Source organism: Manacus candei, unplaced genomic scaffold, assembly GCF_025592945.1.
Source record: "Manacus candei isolate 608988 ecotype Guabito, Panama unplaced genomic scaffold, ASM2559294v1 h1tg000050l, whole genome shotgun sequence".
NCBI lineage: Eukaryota > Metazoa > Chordata > Aves > Passeriformes > Pipridae > Manacus > Manacus candei.
Window position 1 is genome coordinate 13,843,430 of NW_026138098.1, and position 20,258 is coordinate 13,863,687.

The 20,258-nt window shown below is 53.7% G+C and overlaps 1 protein-coding gene across 6 annotated transcripts in view; it reads left to right on the top strand.

Annotated features, from left to right (window-relative positions):
- Window positions 1–1,428: 1,428 nt before the first annotated feature.
- The window catches only part of SEMA4G (semaphorin 4G), a 29,804-nt gene continuing 10,974 nt past the window's right edge, over window positions 1,429–20,258 (top strand). For 2 of the 6 annotated variants that reach the window (XM_051799963.1, XM_051799964.1), the window contains exon 1: window positions 11,769–11,973. The gene's annotated coding sequence lies outside the window, so the exon portion shown is untranslated. Of the gene's footprint in view, window positions 1,564–11,767; window positions 11,974–18,320; window positions 19,653–20,258 lie in introns of those variants that run through there. The other 4 variants (XM_051799962.1, XM_051799965.1, XM_051799966.1 and 1 more) reach the window with 4 other exon arrangements.

Below are 20,258 nucleotides of genomic sequence, written 5' to 3' on the forward strand. Positions count from 1 at the left end.
TGTTTTGCCAGCTTTACTGCTGGGGCCTCTTCTTATCTCATGTTGAAAAGGGCTTTCAGTGCTGGAGAATGGCGTGGGCTGCTGATGGGGAGGATCCTAGAGGAAGTAAATTCCTCGAAGGGCTTCTCCTTGTAGAGATGCTTTTAGTTTTGCCTAACTGATGCTTTTTTCAGCCAGTGCTTCCTCGCCTTTGCAGTCAGGAATTTGAAAGGGAGTGTTCTATCTGGTATCAAAAGCAGGGCTGGGTGGTAAGAGAAGAAAAACATTTGCATTTTCCCATCGTGATATTTTGGTCTGGATGGTGAAAACCAGTCCCAATACTTTCAGGCTGCTTTTAAGTGGCATTCGGTTATGTTGTACTTTTTTCAATGCCTCCCATGTCTTCCTGAGGTGAGCTGCTGCTAATGTTTCACCTCCTTCAGCTTTCCTGACGCCTCCCAGTTCCTTGTAGGGAGCTCATAGGGGAGGGGATGGAAACTCCACTGGAATTGCTCCCTTCCTTGTCATCAAGGCAACATTGCCACCAGCCTGGAGGAAAACCTAAAGCTTTTCAAGGCAGGTTTAGCCCGTATGGTGTGTTAGGGTGGATAAAGGGGCCATTTTCACAAACCCTCCTCCCAGTGCTTCCATTTGGGTTTGCATTTGCGGCTGCAGCTGTTCTGAAGCCGGGTGAGTGATGCTCCTTCTCTCTTGCAGAGAGAAGCAGAAAGGGTAAATGGATTTATGCTGCTTTTGTGCTACGGGGCGAGTCTTCCACCTGAGCAGTGAGTGAGCTGCAGGCTCAGTGGCTGCGCCTCTGGGTCTCAGGCACTCTTCTCTCGAAGCCTGCTTGAAGAAGAGGCAGGAGCAGAGGGTCCCTTTCCTCTCCAGACTGACCAACAGGCTGCAGCTGGAATAAAAACAATAGTTTAAAGCTGCCAGGCACAGCGGTGGGGAGAGGGTGGCTAGGCGTTGTTTCATGCTTTATTGACACTGCTGGCTTTTATAAAGGCAGTGTAAATCATGCAGGGCAGCCATGGGCTCCTCAGACAGCATCATTCAGGCTCTCAGACATATGGATCTGCTTGCTGGAAACTAAGCCTGTCCCATTTGCCCTAAGCCAGGCTGCAGGGACAGGCCTGCCAGGTGAGGATGCCGAGATGCTGCACTGCATATCAGCTCTCCTCCGCATTTGTGGAGCATTGCCTGCCTCCCATGTGTACTAACCCATTTTTTTCCCCCTGTATTTTAGGCTCCAGCATTGTTATGGTAAGCTTTGCACAGCACAACATGTTTTTCTCTCCAGTTGATTTTCTCTTATTAGCCCATTTTTCCTCTTGCCCTCATTCTGTTTTTCCCTGCAGTATGTGAACGCCGTTTGCTGAAAAACTGTGTCAGCCTTCCTCTAATTAAGAGTCTGGCAGGAGCCAGCGCAACAGTAATTTTGGAGATGACGCTTCCAGTTTGGAGCTGACACTAAGCTGAGGTGCTGCGGCAGGGGCTTGTGCTGGGGATGCAGGAATGTTCTCCGGCTGAGCAGGGCAGCGGGACAGGGGGACCCACGAGGAGCCCGGTGCAGGAGCAGTGAGTACCTTGTGTACATCTCAGCTGGGGTATTTAAACTGTCCTCTTGAAAAGCAGCTTTGGGAATGGTTAAATCCCAGGTTATATCACGGGTTTATCCCTTTGTGAGGGTGTCTGTATGTGTGTGTAAAGGACAGGAATAAATTGCAGTGGCCCTAAGTTGGCTGCATCTCTTGGAAGTAGTTGTCATGTTGGAAAGTAAGATGGAGAGCTCAACAATCAAATGGCCTGAAAAAGGGCAAATAAGGAGAAGCTATTCAATGGCACTCTGTAATATGGCTTCAGACTCTGTAGTTCTTTTATTAGCAAGAAAGCTCAAAGCAAACAAAAGGAGACAGGAACTGGGGATCTGCTTGCCTCAGGATGTTGTGGATGCTAAAAGCTTAGAGGTTCAAAGAGCATTTTGTGGCAGAAAAATGCAGCAGGGGTCTATGAAATGAAAGCAGCTCTCCCTGGCTGAGAAGGCTTCAGGCTGCTGATCCCTGGAGGGTGGAGTGTGTGCTGGGGAGATATCCTAGATGTCCATCCTGTTCCTGCATCCCCTGCAAGGTGCTAGGACTTTGGTCCAGCGTGGTGTGCTGCCTGTATGCTTTGTGTGAACAGCTGAGGGATTTCATGTCAAGTCATCTCATAGTTTCCAAATTCTCTGTCGTGTCCATGGTTGTGTCTCTCCTTCCACTCCCGAGACAGAAGTTGGTGTTGAAGGTGGTGGTGCCAGCCCTTGCTCTGAAGGAGCCTAGTGAGGTGTATGGGATCAAATGTCTCGTGGCTGAAGAAAACTCAGCAATATTTTTTTATCTTTCTAATGACCCTGTGAGCAAGACTAGGAAGATGAGCTGTGTGGTTCAGGAGCTCCAGCAGAACAGAGCCAACCACATGCCAAAGCTGACCTCCTTCCTCTCCCCTCCCATCCCATCTATAGCTGTTTGCAGCTGGAGAGAAGTACAAATAAGAGCAGATGAGGTGACTTTTTTAAAAAAATCCTTCCTATGTAGTTGGTACCTTTAGAGCAGAATTCAGCATTTTGCCTCTCTACTTGCTGTGTCAGATTTGCCTCTTGGGGGCAACCTCACCCTACTCCAGCTGAGACCAAAGGGAGTTAAGTGCTTGGGGGGCGATGACTCACTGCACATCTCTCGCTGCCATTGCATTATCTGATCATTTTTAGCAGTCGAGGTCATTATTTGCTGAAAGGATTTCAGGATTTAAGGCATCGAGGTTGATTGTTCATGGCTTTTCAGAAATGATGCGATTGGTTCTTGAAGGTCCCTTTCCAGGCTTGGAGTCCTTCGAAGTTTTTTCCTGCCCTGGTGTCCTTCGGAGAGAGGAGGATAGCATGGAAGGACGTGTGTTTTGTGGTTCTGGTTTAATGGATAGAGCATAAATCTGCGTGAGGAAGATTTACAGCGTTCTCCTGGCTCTTTCGCCTGGGATCGCTTGAACTGTCACTAAGCCTGTTAGTGCTGCGGATGTTCTGACCTGTGATAGGGAAGAGAGCAAACTTACTGCTCCAGCTCTGCTTCAGCCCTGTGTTCCTGAGCAGGCATCTTGTACAAACCTCGTCCACACATAACCATTTGCATTTATTTAAGGGGCGTTGAGGTATATGATGGAATAAAGGAAGTATTATTCATGCTCCGTGTTGTGGTTCCTAATGGTACTTTACACGCTGATATGACCTACAAAGCCTGTTGTTTCGTGCCTGCAGTGCTCTGATGTTCCTCCTACCCTGAGGGTCAGAAATGACAAGAATAAACGATTGTGATGAGTGTCTTGCAATTTCCTGCTCTCCTGCCTTGGAAGTGTCCTTGCCAGGGCGCAGCTCAGTGACCTTGCCGGCGCAGGCAGCAGAGGAGGCAGTGCTTTTGTCCGGCTGTGGGAGCGAACGGGGAGGCCTTTGCATGAGACGTGAGGACAGATCGATTTATCCACACTCGTGTTTCACCTTCTCTCCAAAGCACAGGGATTCAGCTGGGGCTGGGCACAGGGATTGGCCCAAGTCCAACACACAGGACCCCTCCTGGTGGAAAATACCAGTGGATGAGGCTGGAGCAAGAGGGGTTAACCATGGACCCCAGAGCACAGGGACTACATGAAAGAGGGGTGCAGGACACTGCAGCGTGTTTCTGCCCGGTGAAGGAGTGAGTCAGTCCTGCTGGGACAGCAGTTCCTGGCTCCAGCCAGCCTGGGTGCTTGGACAGCAGCAACCACGCAACTCATTAACCCAGCCCTCTGGCACTCGCTCTGCTGGCCTTGACACTGTCCTTCTTAATAGCTCCTCTTCTTTCCTTTTTTTTTTTTTCTTAATATTTAATAAAGGTAAATTAGCTATATGGATATGCAGGTACATGAATCAAAGGAATTCAGCTGACTCTTGAGCATACTGTTTGTACAGAGATGGGCTAAAGCACCAGGGACGTGATGGACGCAGCCTGCTCAGAAAACACCTAAGGACGAAAACCGCTTGTAAGGCATCTCACTGCAGCTTCCCAAAATCTGATTATGTAGGGGGAGGGGGGAAAAAAATCAGATTTTGGAATACATTAACTTAGTTGAACAGTACAGGGAGAAGGTACCAGCAAGAAGCAAATCAATTCCCAAGGGCTGCTGGGAAATTTCACTGACTCGGAGCTTTAGAGAGAGGCTGGCTGCACTTAGAAGAGTTATGTTTCACCTGAAATATTTAACATTGGACATTTGAAATGCTTTGTGTATCTAAAGAGCCCACCAAAAATATGCTTACAGTGAGCTTTTAGAGGAACCTTGGGCCCATGCCATGCTGTCAATGGATTAACCTAGATTTGGGTTGTTTGGTTTTGTTGGGTTTTTTTTAAGGAAAAGCATGGGAAGGATAAGTTTCTGGCCTCCATCACAGGGAAGCAAAAATTACCATGCAATGAATGCTGGGCTGCTTTTGGGACATGTGCTGATAGATCTGTTGTTAGGAGGGATATGTTTCCATGGCAAAACCATCATCCTAAATGGCACTGTAACTCATCAGAGATGCTGTGGTGGCCCCAGGGACCATCTTCCCCGTCCATTCTGAGCATCCTTCAAGGGAATATGGGAGTGCAATGACGGGGGGGGGGGAACAGGACAGCTCATGGTGATGCTCCCCACAGTACTGCTGCAGCACTAGGGCTATGCTGGTGAGGCTGTCAGCTCAGCGTTTTTCAGTCCTTTCTGACTTTAAAAGAAAACTACAACAAAAGGCAAGCTTGAAATAGCTCATTTTACCTCAGCAGACAAACAGCTTGCTTTGAACATCATTGTCACTCAGGCTAAATTACTTTTAGATGTTTTTAATGACTGGGTAACGTTTTTCAGCTGTTCATTCTGCAGCACCCTGCTGGGGGACAGTCCATCTATAAAGACCAAGGACTCCAATATTGCGGTTGTTCTTCCTGACATTTGTTTGGGTTTATTATTTGATACGTGATTCCCTGTGGCAGGGATGTTTTTAGCTAAATTTACAGCTACAAGCTCTTTTATTTGCACAAAGGGGATCTGTTTCCAAAAGGGTTGGGACACTGGATATGCATGTAGCAGTGCAAGGTCACAAATGTAGAGGAGAAACTCTGGGAGATTGAAGGTGACAGTCCAAATCCTGTTTGCACTGAGGGTGACATTACCTTTGGGCTGGAGGGATTTTTACCCGTCATTTGTTACTCCTACCTTTCATTTCACTTGTAATGCACGTCACGGAGAGCTGCAAAATGATCCCAACGGGAACACAGTTTGCGACATCAACCATGCAGGTCTCCCAGATCCCTCTTTCAGAAGCAGGCATAGCTTTTGCATTCATTCCTGAAGGCAACTTTTAAGCCACTCGCCTTCGCCATCTCTGGGTTTTGCATTGCTTCTAGGAGATGTATTTTTAAATCCAAGCTCATAAATTTTGGAAGCTCCTCTCCTTCTCCCACCCCCTCACCCCTATCAAAGTGTCAGAGCTGAAGAAAAACTGTGAGAATGATGGATGCGCCCGGCACTGCTTGCCAGTGCTCTGCCTGTGTGTGAGGGGGTTATTTACTGCACTGCTGGGTTGTTTCTTCTCTGGTGGCAGTGATGGCAGCATTGGGGTTTGGTGCCTGGGAAGGAGAGGCAGGATGCCCATAGGTCTGGCTGGGCTTTGTGCTGGAGCAGGCGGGGCTGGGGAGAAGTCACTTGGGCACAGGGACACAGAGGACCAAAAGGTCCCTGGGGACATGGATCCTGGCTGGTGGCTTGGTCCAGAGGGTGGATGCTGGGGGCCATAACACCTTACTGGCTTTAGCTCTGGGTGGTGCAGGTTAGCTCACCCAAAAGAGCAGCTTTTAAAAGCCACAAATCTTATCCCAGCCCTCATGCAATCCCAGGGATGTGTGTTGCTATTCTAGGCAGTTTGTGGCAGGGACCTGACCTGCCGTGCAGGGGAAAACATAGGGCACTGTGCTGAAACAGAGAGACACCCCTGTGCTCCCTGACCAGGCTGGAGCCCGTCTACTTTTACTGGGAGCAGCTGGGATGATGGGCAGGGGGTTTGCCGATGTCTATCTGAGCCAGTCACTTCTCCTGGACCTGGAGCTGGAGCTGTGTCTGTGCCTCCTCCCTCCCTGCAGCCACCTTAGTCCTGCTCCTGCCCCAGAGCTGGGACAAGACCCCATGTTGAGCCCCAAAACTCCACTCTCCTATAGGATTTCCAGTGCCTGCTGGCATTTGACCCCCATTCTTCCAGGAGCATCCCAAAGCAGCTCTGCCAGTTGAAAGGCAGGTCAGGACCCTTCCCTACCACAGTCTCACCAGCCCTTCCCTTCGGGCATGCTGCCGACAGATCCTGAGCCAGGAAGATGCTTTCCCCTGGCTCAGAGAGTTTTGCAGACAAGCAAACCAAATCCTGCCAGCTCCCTGTGTGAGCGCCTGTCCCCTGTGAACTCCCGTGCATCTCTTGCAGCCGGGCTTGTGGGAACGGATCGGAGGCTGCTGTGACTCAACTGCTTCTCCCTTGAGAAAATCTGCCCTGGCACCGTGCTTGGCTCTGCGGCTGGGGCTGCCGACACCTGGCAGCCTTCATCAACAAATGGCCTTGGGCAAAACATCCCAGTTTCCACTGCCAAACATTTACTGAGGGGAAATGCAGCATCTGATCTTGCAGGAAGTCGAGGCAGCAACTCTGTTGCTGTACTGAGCTGGGGGGAAAAGTCCCATCCCTACCTGAAGCTGAGCCCTGGGGTGGATGGGCTGTAGCATGGTCTGGCTGTTCTGGTCTGCCCCTGTCTTTTTCCATCTCCTTATAACTTTCTCAGACAAATTCTTCTGCAATTGTAATTTTCCCTGCTGGCTCTCAGCCTGAAGAAACAGTGGTTTGGAAAGTTTGCTCAATGACTTGAAGGGAAGAGGCTCCCGAGCCTTTCATGCTCTGTGCCCACTGGAATATTTTTTTCTCCAGGGCTAATCTGTGGAGCATCACGCTTGGCTTGACGAGTCCATGACGCTCTCAAGGAACAAAGCCAAGCTTGATGAGCGTGTACTCAGCTGCTGCAAAGCCCCAAGTGCTGTTAGACTCCAGTCACCACCATCAGATCTTTTCTGCTCCTCCACTCCACACAACACTGCTGGCCTAGAGTCCATGCAGGCTGATCCTGGGGCAGGCAGAGGGGACTGACGAGATAGCGAGTGCTGGAGCAGTGAGATTGACCCCATGGTGTGGGGCTGGTGTGCTCCCTGCTGGGCTTTTTTTCCATGGAGGCAGGTAAAGCAGTGATGTAGGTCTCACAGCATAGTTGATGGATGGAGGAGCCTGGAGAAAGGCAGGTTTGCTTGTTGCTTTCTCATGTCAAAAGGGAAAAGTACCCGTTTTTCCGCTGGTGGTTTTGACTTTATAACACGCCTCTCATCATGGTGCAAGCTGGCACGGCTTTAGCATGAGTTTCACAACTCTTTTGTGGGTTTCATAAATCCCCAGCTGCTGGAGTGCTATGATTGTAACTCCCAACTGACTTTTAGACCAGTCTGGAGAGCAGCTTGAAACGGTCAGATGCCTGCTGCCTCTTGGACCACAGAGGCCAGCAAACCAAATCCCAGATCTGGGGCTTTATCTCACTTTTCTGGCTTGGTGCAACGGAAAGGCAGGCTACAGGCACTGCTGAGCAGAAGCCAGGCCTGCCTTGGGAAGCAGTTTCCTACCAAAGGCTGGAGATCCTGGTCAACCTCATGGGTTTGATAGGTGCTGACATCTCATTGGTGCTGCAACCCCCAAACTGGGCCCTTTGTGACATACTGTTCTTGTGTTGTGCACCCCTGCCAGTGTATTTCTAATTTAATTCTGGCTGCTATTTGATCCTGCTAAGTTGTTTGTATTTACACCTCTGTGATCCATAATGAAATCCTCTGTCTGACCAAGCCTGGTTCCCAGTAGTGGGGAAGGGGACATACAGCAATGGGGAGGGCAGGGGTCTCCTGCCAGTCACCCAGGACACCCCTGTGTATGGGATATCCCCTAAGGTCTTGACTGTGCAGCATAAACTTGAGAGGGGGCAGGGGGGCTGGAGCCTGGGAGCTGGCATGTTTTGGGGCTGCAGGCAGCGTGGGGGTCCCTTTGAGTCTAGGGTGACAATGGGCGCTGAGTTACAACCAAACCAGACAATGCTTCATCCCCAGCAGAGCCTGAGGCACAGTGGTGTTGTGCATTAAGCACCTAAAATCCTGTTGTGTGCTCTGACTGGGTCCCCATGTCCCTCCAGGAAGGCTGCATGCTGGCAGTGGCTGGGAAGTGTCTCTGGCAGGGAGCACCTGGCAGCGCTGCAGCCCCAGGCACTGAGCTGCAACCTGAGTGCACACAGGTTGCTGTCTCCCAGGCTCGAGGGAAGTGCAGCATGTGCGCTGGGAGAGCTGATCCGTGCTAATCCCATCAATATTTCACGGTGTTGTGGCCCTGTTATAATTCCTCGCATCATTTGGGATGCTGGCTGGGACGTGGGTGCGGTGCCAAGTGAAACATGAGAGCTGCCATTGCTTTGCCCTGGCTCCCTGGGCATCAGAGGGGTGAAAGGGGCTGTCTGTGGTCATTTCTACCTGCTGCTGTGAGTTTTGTGGTAGAGACAAGTGAACCCAAACGTGCCAGCTGAGCGTGGGCATCCGCCTGGTTTTGCCATGTGTTGGAGTGATGGGGCTCTGCTCTGACGGGCAGCTGGCCCTGACATGGATGAGGCTGTGACATGGGAAGAGCCTGCTCTGCCTGACCCTCTCTCTGTGGAACAGGGTGTTTAAGAAGAAATTAAACAGTAACCAGTCTCTGGGCTGGTGATCAGAGCACAAAAACATTTCCTTTTCCTTAAGGCTGTTTGGAGTAACAGGGAGAGAGCATTACAGATAAAATCTTGTGTGGTTTTGGGGAGGGTGGTTTCCCAAGATGCCATGTCATGACCCATGGAGTCCCCTGCTCTGGGCTGTTGTCTGGGCTAGGACAGGGGTTATAGGGCTGTAAGTCATATGAAGAGTGGCTGAGGGACCTGGTGTTGTTTAATCTGGAGAAAAGGAGGTTCCAAGGAGACCCTATTGCTTTTTACAACTACCTGAAAGGAGGTTGTAGCAAGGTGAGGGTCAGGCTCTTCTCCCAGGCAACCAGTGAGGACAAGAGGAAATGGCCTCAAGCTGCACCAGGGGAGGTTCAGACTGGACATCGGGAACAATTTATTCTTTGTAAGGGTGGTTAAATATTGGAACTGGCTGCCCAGGGAAGTGGTGGAACCATCCCTGTAAGTGTTCAAGAAAGGACGTGGCACTTAGTGCTACGGTTTTAGTTGACCGGGTGTTGTTTGGTCAAAGTTTGGACTCAATGATCTTGAAGGTCTTTTCCAGCCTTAATGATTCTATGATTCTAGGCTGCTCCAATAGGATATTTCTCTTCCAGCCCCCTGCTGGCTCTGGGGTGAGGTTGAAGCAGAAGCCAGACCTCCACAATCGACAGCATGATCGCCTCCGTGGGGCAGAGGGATGCAGGTGCGAGAGATGGCTGGGTCTGGAACCCACTCTGCTGCCTGGAACCCACTCTGACTCTTGGGAAAGCTGTACAAATAAGAGGAAGGCCCTGGCCTTCAGCCTCGAGGAGCCCTAAATTCCTTCAGTTAATCTCATGGGGGCAGCAGAGCAGGCAAAGCTCTGAAAATAGATCTGTTTCCAGCTGCTGATGACTCGTGTTAATTAATTAAAGCTTCGCAAGCTTGGGCCTGTAAAAGCACACTGCTGGTCGCGCCAGGCTCAGCTTGCTCTGCGCTCATGCACTAATTATCCCGCTGCCAGGCCAGCAGCTAACGAAGCTTCAATTTGTGCTGGGTTCGGCTTCCAGCCACGTGGGAGGCAGGGAGTGCTGTTGCAGGACAGGACAGAACAGACACAGCACCCTGGAAAAGGGGGGAGCCTTAGGGAGCCCCGTCTCAGCCCTGGCACCCCTTTCTCCAGCACTCACGGACCAGTTCTCCCCATAATTGGCCCCGCAGCCTTCAGCTGCACCTCTGCTAAGGTAGGGAATGGGGTTCAGAGAGGGTGTGAGGGACTGGCTGCCTTGCAGCACCTGAACCCCCCAATCCCTGGGTAAGACAGGCTAGCCAAGAACATCCCTGCCTCACCATCCCTGCCTGGCTCTCAGTGTGTGGGCATCGCACTTCCGCAGGGTGGGCAGAGAGGCGAGGCGAGGTGAGGCGTGGAGGAGATGCTGGAGTTTTGCCCAAGGACAGGAGGAAATGGTTATTATTCTCTGGAGCATACAGAAGGTGAGGGCGGGAAGGCAGAGAGTACCTGAGGAGTTTGGTAGTGTCTCTGCTTTGTTCTTCTAGGGTCCCTGGGAGTGCGAATAGGTCTTGGCATATCGTGCTGGGCGAGGGAATAGTGGCTGCTTGGTGAGTGTGTGCAAGGGTGACAGAGCCACCGGTCAGCAGGAGCACCCAGATGGGTCCCTCCTCAGCTGAGGACTGGGGGGATTCAAACCTCTGCTACCCTACTTCCCACCTACAGTATTTGTACGAGGCAGGATCCTGACAGTTAGAGGCTTTGAAAACAGCATATGAGTCAGATTCCCCCTGGGAACACCCTGGCCCTTCCACCCTTAGTGATGCTAAAGGGTCCAGGAGTGGTGGGAACACAACTGGGACTGACCCTTATTCCCAGACTCCCAGTGCTCAGCAACTTCAGCACAGCCTACTCAACTCTAAGCCCTGTTGTAGGTCTGGTTCCAGGTCTGCAGGGTGTGGGGTCAGGGTGGCCCTTCCTGGAGACCTCACCCCTTGGAGGGGTTGGTGTGGAGTGGAGGGGTTGAGCCAGGATGGTGCTGGGACTGGGCACCACATGGCTTTGTAACCATGGGCTGGCAGCACCACGCCACGCCACCAGCGTGCACAGGTACAGCATCTCCCCACCTCCCGCTCCAGCTGATTTCCAACTGCCCTAGATCCAACCTGCTGATTACACACAGCTTTCAGGAGGCCTGCTGAAGCTGTGAGGGGTGAGGAGGGAGGGTTGGCCAGGTGCTGGAAGCTTGCGAAAGGTAAGCAAACACAGGCCTGAACCTGGCAGCTCCTGCTTGCGGGGAGGAGCTACAGAAGCCACCCAGGATAAAAAGGCTCCACACAGGCCCCCAGAGAAACCATTACCTGCCTGTGTTTCCAAACAAGCTTCCACCATGGGTAAATGGGGAGACGCATACTGAGAACAGAGAGAAGATGGGGCATGGTGCCTGAGTCAGGCATGTGGTGCAGGATGCCAGGGTGGCTTTGGGGAGCAAGGAACCTTGGCAAGCACCGTGGCACCAGCTGAGGGCTGCACTGTGCTGACACTGGTGGCACTGACTGGGGGTCGCAGTGTGATGGAACTGGTGGCATGTGCTGTGTTGCCAGAGCAGGATGATGCTTATCCTTGTTTGGTCACGCTTTTTCATAGTCATCAGCCCACAATACCGGCCCTCTACCTCCCTGGTCTCGCAAAGGGCTTGCACACAGACCTTTTTGGGGCTGCATCACCCAAACCACCCGTGCTGAGTGAGTCCTCAGCCCACCCCACGTGTTAGGTGCTGACCAGAGGCTGCACGGCAGCATCCCCTCCCTGTCTGCCGAGGGACATGCTGCCACCTGGTTCCACCCAGCGCAGGCAGGGGCAGCCCTGTCCCGCTTCCCTTCTTTTCCTCCTCCTCCTCCTCGGCGCGGCCCCGCGTCGGCGGCTGCGGGCCGGGCACGGCCGGCAGAGGGCGGTGCGGGGGCCCCGGCGCGGCTCGGTCCGGCTCGGCGGGGTCGCGCACAGCCGGGCTGCGCTGCCGAGCCGAGCCCTGCCGAGCCCTGTCGTGCCGTGTCGTGCCGCCGTACCGAGCCGTACCGGGCCGCATCGCACCCTGCCGCCCGCACCACCCGCACCGCCCGCACCTGCTGCGCCACCGCACCGCACCAGGCAAGTGCCGGGGAGACGCGAGCGGGGCCAGCCCGGCTGGTGCGGGTGCGGGGTGCGGGTCCGCAGGCCGGCAGTGCTGGGTTTGGGCGCCGCGTCCGCCGGCAGGATCCGGAAAGCTGGATCGTGCTGCTGGGTGCGGGTGCTGCGTGCACAGGGAAGGGGGCTGGGGCTTGTTGCTGAGTCCACAGGCGAGATCTGGAGTGTTGGGTGCGGGTGTTGAGTCCCTTAGTAAGGCCAGGGATGCTGGTCTGGGTCTGCAGGCAGGGTTTGGGGTGCTAGATCCGAGTGCTGAGTCTGCAGGCAGGATCTGGGGTGCTGGGTACGGGTGCTGTGCACACAAGCAGGATCATGGGCGCTGAGTCTTGGTTCAGGTCCACAGGAGCATTAGGGGTGCTGGGTCCAGGTGCTGAATCCACAGGCAGGGTTGGGGGTGTTGGACTTGGAGTGCTGGGTCTCAGTCCGGGTCCACAGGCAGGATTGGAGGTGCTGGGTCTGCGTGCTCGGGTGCTGGGTTGGGGTGCTGAGTCCACAGGCAGAATCTGGGGTGCTGGATTTGGGGTGCTGGGTCGGGGTGCTGAGTCCACAGGCAGGATCTGGGGTGCTGGATTTGGGGTGCTGGGTCAGGGTCCCTTAGTAGGACCTGAGGTGCTGTGTCTGGGTCTGCAGGCAGGGTTTGCAGTGCTGTATCTGGGTTCTGAGTCTGCAGGCAAGGTCTCAGTTCAGGGTGGTGGGTTTGGGGTGCTGGGTCTTGGTCTGGTTCCACAGGCAGGATTGGGGGTGCTGGGTCTGCATGCTTGGGTGCTGGGTCTGGGTTCTGAGTCCACAGGCAGAATCTGGGGTAGTGGATCCGGATGCTGAGTCCACAGGCAGGGTGTAGGGTGCTGGGTGTGAGTGCTGCATGCACAGGTAGGGTCTGGAGAAGGAGGAGCAGGGTTCTGACCTGCAGAGGTTGAAGTTTATGCCTTGGGGAAAACAAGAGAGCAGAGCCTTGGAGACAGGATGGAGAGGGGTTCAGGATAGGTCTGATGCAGAGTGAGGATTTGGGGGTTATGAGCGGGAGGGGAGGTGGGATATGCTGGATCTGGTGGCAGTGTGGGGAGTTTTCTCTGAGGACAGTTTGGGGTGTGGGGTGAGATGGGGCTGGGGGACCTGAGTGGGAGTGACAGGGGGACATGCTGAGGGTGTGAGGGAACACAATGATGAGAATTGCAGACAGACAGGGCACCAGCTCCAGGAGGAGAGGGCTGGATACAGCCCTTCCCTTCCCCAGCCAGCTAGGGGGATCACGGGTCTGCAGGGAAGGGGACTGCTGGGGAGGCTGAGTGTTACTTGGGGGCAGCTGGAGTTTCAGATGGCTGGGACAAGATACAAAACCGGTGCAGGTGGTGCAGTGCAATCCCTGTCCCCCTCTGCTTCCTTTTGGGAATCAGGGGGTGATCATAGAATGTGGCTTGTCTGAGCCTTGACTCTTTGGGATTCATCTCCTTGGGTTGCACTGCTGTGGGGGCTGCAGATGCCCCTGGGTGAAGCAGACCAGCTTATGCTGGGGGCTTCTCTGCATTGGGGTTGAGCTGCATCTCTGTGCCAGTCCGAGGGTAGAAGGTACCCGCTGTGCAGCCAGGCAGCTCTGGGATTTGGGGCTCTTGTTTCCCTTTCCATCCGTACCCACGTGGGCCGGTGACTTGCCCCTGGCCTTTAAAATCGAGAGCATGAAGTGGGAGGGGGAACCATGATAAGGCTCTTCAGGTGCCAAGAAAAATGGTCTCCAAAGACAAAGAGGCTTCCCAAAATGGATGAGGAGTGCAGATTCACTCAGATGGAGGGAAATTATTAATAACAACAGTGGTGGTTTTGGTGCTAGTTGTCCTGCCACTGTGGGCTCTGGCTGCTTTGCCTCCCCCTGCAGCGGGCACAGGCTGGGCCCCCCCAACCTGAGCCCCAAACCTGGGGCAGGATGACCATCACGGCTGCAGGGGTGCTGCCCCGCAGGACAGGTCTCTCCCTCACCTCGGTTTGGCCAGGCTTGTTCTGCCCAGAGGGATGAGGGGCAGGGAGCTGCCCCCAGCAGGAAAGATCCCTATCATGTCTTTGTTTTTGTGTTGCAACCTGAGGGGAACAAAAAACCCCAAACCCCAACACCCTTTCGGTTCCTGCAGATGAGGCTTTGTGTTGTAGTTTTGTTCTCCCCCCCTGCCTTTTCCAACATCCATTTGAACCTTTCACCACTTTACCCACCAGGAATGCAGAGGGTTTGCCGGAGCTGGGAGGTTTATTCAGCAAATCTGGCAGGTCATGTGCTGGAAAAAAGCATCCAGGTGTGCTCAGCAGGGCTGGCAAGGGGGGCTCCTCCAGCAACCTGTGCAGGAGGGCAGCAGTGGGTGCATTGGAGACGTGGTGCCAGCCTCGCCTGACCGCATGTGGGGAATTTCCCTCCCTGTGCTTGCCCGCCAGCTCTGCTTGGCATCTTGACGAGACCTGTTGGGAAGCGGCTCATGTGATGGGCGGTTTTGTGGCGGGGGGAGCCTGTCCCGGGGGACCTGCTGCCTCTTGGAGGGGTGGGGATGATGCCCTCAGAGCTTTTTATGTATCCCTGCTGCGAAAGCCCCCTTCCCTCCCCCCCCCCGCCCCCGGCGGTGGTGCGGCGCCTGTTCCTGTTCAAAGGTGAGAGCTCCCTGCTGGGTTGGTGCTTCAGGAGGAAATGCTGCTGCCGTCATCCCTCCCTGCCTGGCTGTGCCACCAGCTCCTGGTGATTTACAAGCATGAGGGCTTTGCAATAACAAGGTCATCGCCAAATCCACCCCTCCTTCTTCCCGGGGCCTGAGCTCTGCTGTTTGGAGATGAAGGAGGATGAGGATTTCAGGTACCATGTTACCGACTGGTGCGGGGGCTGAGATGCAGCTTGTCGATTCAGGGTGTGCTCTGGGTTCTGCTTTTCTTGTTGCTTAAAAGCTCCCTCAAGGTACAATCCCTCCTCCGTTACCTGATGGAAGGCTCTTTTTTGCCTGTTGCAAAGCCCAGCCCATGTAAATAATGTGGGGATTTGGATTTGGGGCAGCAAAGCTGGTGGTATGCAAACGACTGTGGGAAAGGCCAGATACTACTGCTTTGTGCTGTGCAGTTTTGAATGCAAACTTGAATATCAAAATTGGGTTTGACCCCATATTGAAGCTTTGTTGGAGGAAAAGTGAAAGAAACAAGAAGAGGTTGATGAAGCTGGAAGCCCTAAAACTGCTCCCATCATCTGGTTTTGCTGGATGTTGGAAAAGAAAACAGTTTATCTTTGGAATAAATAAAAGGCAGAGGGACAAACTTGCAGCAGAAAGCCCCACTTTCACGCCAGACAAGCTGGGTTGTGCTCCACCTCTTGCCCCCGCTTCCAAGGGGAACCTAGGTTGTGTATGATTTCTGAGCCTCTGTTTCCCCTTGGGAAAGCCCCGCACCACACCAGCGGTGGGAACCCCAGGCATTGCCAAGAAGTGTCTTTGAAACTCAAACCTGGCTTTGGAAAAAAAACCTGGAAGACAAACCGGCTCTAAACAAACACCCGAGTTAATTCCGTGTCTTGCATTGTACGAGCCCAGTGAAATGAAACACAGTGCAGCCATAGGGACGAGCAAATGGATTCAGATGCCTCAAAAAGCCCTGAAATCTGCTGGCTTTGAGTTGTCCTTTTACATTTAAGGTTGGGATTTTTCTCTCATTTTCTTTCTAATTGTTCCTGGGAATTTAATTCTACAATTATTTTGCTGCTTCTGCCGAGGAGACAATGTGCTTCAGCCACAAAGCCTTTGAAGGCTGAATTGCAGATTGCATACAGCACTGAGCCACTTGGATGCAGACGCCCCCTCGCTGGGAGAATTTGCTGTGATGTGGAGGGCTGTCTGTCTGTCTGTCCAGGCTGCTGGCAAGCGGTCATGCTGCAAATCAGGCAGGAAAGGATAGAAGATGTTGGGATTTGGGGTGATGTTGTTAGCATTGAGCCTGCCTCTTCCTCACAGTGGAGGAGGTGGGACCCCCAGGGATGTGCACCCCACATACCAGGGCTTGCTAGCTACATTCTGCCTCCCCCATGGCCTGGTGTGGAGGTGTGCTGGTGGTAGATGAAGTCAGAGCCAGGCCACTGAGCCTCGGCAGCATCTGGTTACACTTCCCCTTTCCTGCACGACTCCCTACTGGGCTCTCAGGTGTTCCCAGGGGTCACCCCAGGGCTCTGCTGTGGGGTTTCCACAGGGGGGATATGGGCTTTAAAGGAGGGAAAAGCTGTGGGGACTGTGTCCTCCTTGCTGTCTTGCAAGAACCAAATGACCTCCAGCATATGGGGAATTGCTCGAGTGAGGGGAGATTTGCTGCTCTGTCGGGGGGTTCTGTATCTAATCTGGCTGTGGCATCCTTTAGTACTCTTGGTCCCACCGCTGAGCTGCAAGGGTTTGGCCTTCAGCCTCCTCTCCTACCCTTCCCTCCGAGGCCAGCTCTGAGCAATGGTTCTGGAGCTAGTCAAGGAACTGTTTCAACTAACAGCTGGTGTTGGTGGGTTTTCCATTAGGGTGGGCAGTGGAGGAGTGCTCTGTTCTGCCATCCTGGGCACTGTGCTCTTGCCATCTGCTTGTGGCATGTCAGGAGCAGCTGAAGTGAAGCCGTCCCCGTGCCTGGCAGGGACAGCTTTAGGCAGGTGATGCCTGCCCATGGCACAGGCTGGAGCAGCTTTCTTTATTTTCTCAGTTGGATTTTTTGGGATGGGTTTGGATGGGAATGGCTGGAGAACTGTCATGGAGACTTGGCTGTGAGCTCTGTTGCTGCCTGGCAGCCTCTTTGAACCTCCTGCTCCACATCAGACTCGACCTGATGGAGGAGAGGAACAAGTTCTTGTGAGATTAGAGAAAACAGGGAGCCTGGGAGAAGCTAACACACCCTGATCCCTGCAGCCATGCAGAGGAGACACAATCACTGGTCCCTGCGCCTCGTTGGGTGGGCAGCATTCCCCAGAGGAATGCTGCAGGGGGATGTGGTGCTAGGGGCCAGGAGGGTGAATTTGTCGGAAATTGGGCTGTTGTTGTTTTTATTGCAGAGGGATCAGTTTGTCTTTTCAGGGTTGTTTAGATGTCTGGCTCCCACCGGCACTGGTGCCCCTTAAGCTGGCCCACATCCCTGACTGTCCCTGCTCACTCTCCCATCCATCACTTTTCTCCTTCATGTGTCTCCTCCCTACAGTGACGTTGCTGGGATCAGAGCTGGGTGCTCTCCTCTGCCGGATGTGCTGGGCTCTGCTGATGGCAGATGGGGGCTGTGCTGTGGAAATTCAGAGCCCGTTCCCATGGCCTGGAGCGCACCACCCGCCTCCCTGGCTCCATGATGGCTGTGCTGTGCGTGGGGGCTTCGCGCAGGGAGCACGGCAGGATGCTCCGTGAGAAGAGCTGATGTTGCAGCTCTTCTTCCCTTCCTCTGTGCCCAAATCCCAAATTTGGGTAAAGGAGAGATATATATGCTTCCTAAATAGCGGAAGCTCTAGTGTGTGTCTGCTGAAGCACCTCAGGGTCAAGCATGGTTTTGTTTAAAGAAAGCAACTAAAATAAACCCAGTGAGGGGCTCCCAGGAGGTCACTGTGCTCCTTCCCTCCCCGACCCAGCATGGATTCCCTCTTCCTGGAGGGCTTTCAGTAAGTTCACATTTTTTTCTCGCTGTTGTTGACAAAAATCCTGGCTGGTTGAGAAATATCTGTGCAGCAGCGCCAGTCCAGTCCCACGGGTCAAATCCTGCCCCTGCAAATCTGTGCCGGGAACAGTGGTTCATCTCAGGCTTCGGGAATGCTGCCGGGGGGACCAATGTCCTTGCAGGGCAACCCAGGCACGAGGCCATGAGCCTTGAATAGATGGATGGACAGATGGACACCACTGGCTCGAGGTGGATCTGATGTTTTATCATTTACTGGTTGGGCTCTGCAGCAGAAGCAAAGTGCTGGAAGTTCGTCAAGGGCTGAATTAAAGTTGCCTGGCAACCTCCATCCCGTCTCCTCTTCCTGCATCTCACAGGATTTCCCACCCAAGGTCTGCCGCCTCCGGGAAAGAGGGGCCCAAAACGCATTGCGCTTGCAGCCAGGCCGGTGCCAGGCTTGTCTCCCATCCCCGATGGCTCCTTTCCCATAGCTCAATGGCTGTTCCCACGCCTGGGAGCTCTCCCCATCTCATCCCCTGGGGCTGGTGCCTTTCCCCCCACCCGCACCCGCAACGAGTTGGGCTGTTTTGGCTGAACCTGAGGGCAATTCGTGCAGGTCCCTGGGGGGAGGTAAAACAGTGCAGGGCCAGTGGGAATGTGGCAGGGGGAGTGAGTGGTGGGGGAGCCGAGGGGGCTGCGGGGGCACGTGCCATGGTTGGCCCCAGTGAGTAAAGTTGAGTCAGCTACATGGGGTTTGGAGTGACTGGGCTGGGCTGCCATGAAAAATCCAAGTGTAAGTGGTATCTTCTGGTGCAGTCCCTGATGGGTATTTTGTTAAGGCTGGTTTGCAACCCCATAACCTGTAGGAGACCTACTGGAAATGTCTGGCTCCCACTGGGAAGCCAGCAGTACTTGCTTGTGGTGGTCTGTGATGCTAAGAGGAGCAGCTCATGAGAGGGGAGAAATGTTCAGCAGCCATTCTGGGAGCTTACTTGGGCTTTACTGGATCTTTGTGGAGCAACCACGAGCTGTTTAGGGAGCGGTGGGATGGGAAAGACCGATCTCACTCTGCAAATCTGTGTCCTGCCATCCAGAATGGATGCTGAGGGTAAGCCAGAGAAATGCTGCTCCCACCCAACATTTCCACTCTTTCTCCTGACTTCCTTTGAAATTAAAAAGCTGACATAATTTTTAACTGTTCTGCCAAGGAAACAGCCATGGGGGTCTATAAGACCCCGTCTGAGGTTTCTCCATGTTTGCCAGCCCCACAGACAGTGCAGCTTCCCTGCACTGCAGCTTGCAGACTGCTTTTGCTCCTAGGTTTTGCTGCCTTTTGACTTTGGGGGCCACGGGGCAGTGGGAAGGGGCCACCATGTGCTGCAGAAAGCTCCTGAAGCAGTTGCTGTCGAGGCGTGTGGCAGCTTTGGCTGGTTTCCTTGGCCAGTTTCTTTGGTCAGATCCAGGCTGGCGAGACCTGCCACCGTGAACTTCACTCATCAAAAGCTTTTTACTCCTCCGGAGACACTGGTCATGGGGTTTTTAAGGAGGTGCCGGCTGGGCCAGCCCGTTTGGGTGTGCTGTGCCGGCTGGCTGCCGGTGGGAGGCTGATGCCGGCACAGTCATGCTCGCACAGCTTCCGTCGTGACCCAGTAAACCCAGTCAGACCTGACCGGGGCTCGCTCGCTCCCCTGCGCGCTCGCCCACGCCGGCACGCCTCCGCCGCCCCGCTGCTTTCCTGGTGTTCCCAAGGGACCAGCAAACCCACCCCACTGGTGAGAGATGGTGCCTGGGTCTGGCTCCATGCTGGGAGCTGCGGCTGAATCCTGTAGAAGTACCGATAGCCAGCTGTAGGAGGGTGAGCTTTTGCCTCCGTGGATGTTACACGCTGCGACTAGAGTGGCTGGTTCCAGGCTTCAGCCCTCTCCAGGCTGTGTCCTGCTTCCACCATCCTCCTTCAGTGTCGCCAGCCAGGGTGAGAGCTGAGGTCGGATTTGAGGTCCTATGTCGGCCCCCGCTGTTCTGGGAAGTAGGTGAGGAACCAAGGGGCTTGGGAGCTCACTCCTGGGTGGGGGGGCTGGGCTTTTCTGGGCAGTTTTTCTCTGAAACCCCTGGTTTCGTTTGAGCTGCTGCTGCTTTTCAGCCTCTCCCTCTCTGCTTTTTGTTTCTCTCCACTAGAAAAAACTCTGTGGCTTTTCCATTTCCAGCTTTTCTTGATTTCCCATTGAAGTGCTGTACTTGAGCAACTCAGCTGCCCCCAGCCCTACCAGTGTGTCCCATGGACCATGACCTCCTTTGCTTCCTGCCTGGGCCCTTGGCTTCATCCTGAGCTTAGAACTTGCATCCTGACAAGAGGGAAATGATGCGTTTGGGGGTGTTTGGTGTGGGTGCAGCCCGGGGTGATGACCTGAGGGGAGCCAAGGATGGTTTCAGTTCCTTCTTCCTCTTTCTCCCCCACTCTAGGTATGAAAAATAAAAACTTGAAAATAAAAAAAATAGGGAAGCTTGGAACAGCCCTTCCCTTTGAGTAAAATATTAACTAGCTCTTACAACGTAACTGATTAAATGTTCTTTAGGACAAAGTTACATCTGATCTCGGGCAAAGGAGTCTTTGGAAATGGGTGTAGCTGCTTCTCTGA